This window comes from Solanum pennellii, chromosome 11 (assembly GCF_001406875.1).
Source record: "Solanum pennellii chromosome 11, SPENNV200".
Classification (NCBI taxonomy): Eukaryota; Viridiplantae; Streptophyta; class Magnoliopsida; order Solanales; family Solanaceae; genus Solanum; species Solanum pennellii.
Window position 1 is genome coordinate 59,078,011 of NC_028647.1, and position 5,387 is coordinate 59,083,397.

A 5,387-nucleotide genomic window follows, 5' to 3' on the forward strand; every position below is an offset into this window, starting at 1 on the left:
ATCAAAGAACGCCCATGACGTTCGGGAACTAGTTCAATGAGGTGCTAGTGTGCCTTAGCCTATTTGACTAAGTTTTAAGCGTCAAAAAATGATGAATTTTGGTGGAAGGGTGTCTAACACGTATTAGAGTTAGTTTATAGTTGAAACGTCCGGATACGACTCCCCAAGAACCAACCAAGGGCCCTTGAGGAGGACCCTTGCAATTTGGCAAAAAGCTGCCAAAAGGCAGTGAGCACAAACGAGTCCAACTGATCATGTGCCAATCGACGGGGCATCGATGGCCACCGTCGATGGGAAATTAGCCATATCCATGGGAGGCCTGTTTTGGACAGTCTTTGACCAAAACGACGGACCAACAGGACGGTTGGTCCCTTGGTCCATCGATTGACAAACGGGGCGTAGGCGTGGTCTCGTTTGTAAGTCCACGGGTTTTGCTGCACGTTTTTAGTTTGGTCAAATTAATTAATTAGGTGGTTAGTTAATAAGTTAGGGTTAAGGGATGTCTAATTAAGTTGGTTAATAACCTATATAAAGACTCTAACCTAATTAAGCTAACATAACCCTCATAATTTCCACAACCCAAATTGTTCTTCCTTCTCTCTTCTTTCTCTCTCCCAAGTAGAATAACACCATAGAAGGTCAAATTCAAGGGGTTCTAGGGATGCCATAGATCAAAGTTTCTCCATCAAACTTCATCAACCAACAAAGTATGAGATCCCTTTTACCTTTGGGATCTCTTTCCCCAAAGGGCTTCTCCAAATTGATTTCAAAAAGTAGAGTTCTAAGTGGGTTTTCTTCCAATACGAAATTGATGTTGTGAATTGCTTTGTTTATGATTTCTTTTGAATATAATGAGTAGATTAACATGAATTATGATTCAATTATACTACTCTTTGATATGTTGGTCTAAATTGTAGAAGATGACCTTTTCCCCTTAACTCTAGGTTGTGATCTTGAATTGAATTGTATAGTATTGACTTATTTGGTTTGGTTAGTGTGTGAATTACTATCCTATGTTTTTATTATGCTAATTAGGAGTAGATTGTGATAACTTGACCTAAGTCTCTAATTCTAGGCTATGAACTAGTGATGAATTGTTGTATAATAATTCAATTGGCCTTGTTATTATGTTGATTATTATTGTGTGATGATATTACACCCATTGTTGGGTTGAATTGGATGGTTAATGGTAAGACCTTGATGATGTCTTATGAAGGAGACTTGGTAAGTCTTGTGATCTCAACTCTTTACTTCAAATATGGTTGGTGTTGTATTAAAGTATACCTTATGTTAGGATTGATAGGGTTGGTATGATGTTGAATTGAAATTTCTTGACTACGGTTTGTGAGGTGTTGGCTAAGATGTAAATGTTATAAGGATGGTGATAACTTGTCAATGTGTCTTATCATGATGTGATTATGTAAATGTGCTAACCTCACATGTGTGAATTGTAATGAAAGAATAATACTCATGCAATTCTTATTGATCTACGATGATGATGATTATACAAGGAATGGACCCTGTGACCTATATTAAGCTATGATGATTAATAAAGGTATTAAAGACATTTCAAAAAGGGACTCTAGCTTAGCACCGACTGAACTAGAGTGAGGAGTGTCCCTTCCCACTTAGGGAAGGTAGGATCACTAATGTACTCTTGAGATTGAGACTATACTGCATGTAGCATAAAGAGGGTACCAACTATATCTCCTAGTTCTTGAACTATGTTGCCCCAATAGGAATACTAGCTAGTGGATCCACGTAGTTGCTATGTTCATGTTTTGGTACTACCTTGGCAAGTAGTCCGCCTTCCTTCGGTGTAGGGTTCCATGACACCGGATTCCATATTAGCTTATGTGGTCTATGTCGGTTAAGACAAGATGTTCCCAAAAGGTAAAATGAACAAAAGGAATGAATTCTAACTAGAATGACCTAGGGGGTTTAGCTTAGTCTAGGTAGAAGTATGTGACTCTACCAAAACATTGCACTAGTTAGCCTTGAGGAAAGTCTTAGGAGGATGTTCTTATATATGTATATGCTTATATTGTACATGATTTGTATATGATGACCTTTCATATTGATGATGTTATATGATGATTGATTTCACTTATGAACATGTGTTTGGTCTCCATTGCTAAGGTGTGATGATATGTACTCTTAATGGTATGCTGTGTGAAGTTGTACATTGGTTATGGTTCTTGTTGGGTTTACTTGATTGAGTAAGGTTTTGGGGCTTTGCTTAGTCATTGCACTAGTTGACTTAATGAGGATCCATGAGTAATTGTCTTGCTTTGGTTATGTTGTAATGAACTCTTAGTCATGCTTGTCGATGTTATAACTTGATGATAGAGTTGTCTTGATTATATGTTCTAGTATGTTGGTATGTATGATTGACTTGGCTAGGTTTACCATGGTTGGTCTTGTGATGAATATGGTTTTGACTCGATAAGTATGCTTTAATGACTTGTATTGGTTCTTGAACGTGCATAAGGCTTTCCAAATGTAAAATAACATGCTTAAATGAGATGTCCCTTTCTAACATGATTTTATGATGTGTGTGCATATAGTCTCATACTTAGTACAAGTGGTGTACTAACCCCATTTTCTCCTTTTCCCCCAATATTTTAGGTTCCGGTTGTTGAAGGCTTGTGATGACTATTGAAGGAAGACTTGGATTCTCACTGTCCAAGTTGGGTAGGTCCTCACTACTTCGAGGGCAATGCCATTTTCTAGTTCGGATATTGATTAGTCTTAAAGACAATATGTTCATTTTTTTACTTGAGTATTAAAGATTGTATAGCCTATATGTGGCGTTTATTGTACTGATGTATAGGCTAGGCCCAATTGTTATACTCTTATTTAGATGGTTATGAGATGAGACATCCGATTTTAAGACTATGTTAAGTATATTATATATTTATGTGAAATAAAAGTAGAAGACTAAGTAATCTTCTTATACGAAGGGCCTATGTATACTCAATATGAATATATTATATGTATGTGAAAGGTCTATGTAAACCTCAAGATAGATATAGAAAAGTTTTAAATTTTTCCGCAATTTTAACCTATGAATGTAATAATGTAAGCTAAGAGGCTAGTCTTAGTCCTCGATGAGGAGGACGACGCCGGTTACGTCTAGGGGATGGTCTCCATATGTAACAACAACGACATCTAGTACAATAGAAGTATCCAAGTGTACAAGTTACTAATGTATAAAAATCTAAAAAGTATTAAAGAAGCAATAATATCTTCCTCTTATACAAATCATATAATATTCATATGAATTCAACAATCGACTAACATATTTTGAATACAATGAACTCATATATTTGTTTTAACAATATAAGTATTAATGTATCATGTAGCTTAGCAATTTAAAACAATACAATTATACAGGTGCACAATTCATCAATATGTCATTACGAATCTTTGTTCGTTTCTCAATCTCCTTTGCAATAATAGAGCCTGAAATTTTGACTTGCTCTTTAGTGATACACAAATCAAGCGAAAGTACTTTTTTCAATAATTTATCAAAAACTCTTTTCAAAGTATTAATTTCCATCATTGTATAAAGATAGGTGAAACATGCATACAATTATAACTTTCGATGAAAAAGAAACAAATAAAATTAGAAGATACATACCTGATGAATCTGAATCACAAAATAACTCATGAAATCATGCAAAGAATCGTCAATTGTAAGGAAATTTAGGGAAAAGAGATGATGATTTAGGGATAGATTGAAAGAAAAACTTTGAAGGTGGAAACTAGTAATATTGAAGGTAAAGGGGGAGGGGGAGTGGGGGGCTAAAAACATGATTAGGCGTGTAGAATAGTATTTGCATTTTAGTAATTAAATATATCCATAAAAAATAAAGTATATGTGAGAAATAAAGGAGAAAAAAATTATTAAAATTGTATGTCTATATTTTTACATTGAGACTTTATTTACAAACACTACATCAAACTCTTTCAAATAGGATTCTCATTCCTATTCTATTCTAAATAGAATTGTAATACTTGTTCATATTTTAACACTCCTCATCAAGTTGGTGCATACAAATCATATATATCTAGCTTGTTATAAATGTAACTAATATAAGGACCAGTGAGGGACTTGGTAAAGATATCTCCAAGTTGATCATTTGACTTCACAAATTTTGTAACTAAATCTCCTAAGAGTATCTTTTCTCTAACAAAGTGATGGTCAATCTCAATGTGCTTAGTCATTTCAAGAAACATGAGATTTGATGTGATATGAAGGACCACTTGATTATCACATACAAGTTTTAATTGACCAATTTTGCCAAATTTTAGCTCTCTCAATAACTATTTGATCCAAACTAGATCACAAGTTGCTACAATCATTGCTTGATATTCTGATTCTTCACTAAATCGAAAAACCATACAGTATTTCTTACTCTTCTACGACATCAAACTATCTCCTTCTAAAATGCTATATCCGAATGTCGTACGTCTATCAAAAGATGATCCTGCCAATCAGCGTTTGTATATCCAGTGATATACTCATAGCTTTGATTCTTGAAAAATAGTCATTTATCAAGAGATGATTTTATATACCATAGAATACGAACAATTGCATCCTAATGACTATCTCAAAGTAAGTAATAAACTCTGTGATGTCAGGTTTAGTCATTATGAGATAATTCACTTTTCAAGTAGTCATCTATGCTTTTTAGGATTACTAAGTGACTCACCATGTCCCGAAAGGAATTTAACATTTGGATTCATAGGAATGTCAATGAGTTTACATCCCATCATTCTTTTCTCCACACGAATGTCTAAGGAAACTTGCATTGAGAAATAACAATACCTGATCTAAACTAGGCAATCTCAATACCTAAAAAATATTTTAGTCTGTTAATGTCTTTAGTTTGAAAATTCTTAAAGATATGTTGATTAAAATTAGTGATATCATCTTGATTATTGTCACTGATAACAATATCATCAACGTAAACAACTAAATAAATACACTAATTTGGTGCAGAATACTAATAAAACACAAAGTTATCAGCTCCACTATAAATTATGTCAAACTCTTCCATTACCATGCTAAATTTTCCAAATCGGGCTTGATGAGACTACTTGAAACCATAAAATAACTTACGCAATCGACAAACAAGGTTACTATTCCCCCTAAGCAACAAAACTAGGTGGTTGCTCCATATCAACTTCTTTCACAAAATCATTATATAGAAAAACATTTCTAATGTCCAACTGATGAAGAAGACAATGTTAAACAACAATCATAAATAGAAAAAAATAGACATATGTTATTTTAGCAATAAGAGTGAAAGTATCAGTATAATAGAGGACAAAGATGATACAAAGACATAATAGGGTGGCGAGAGGCGATAATAACTCCA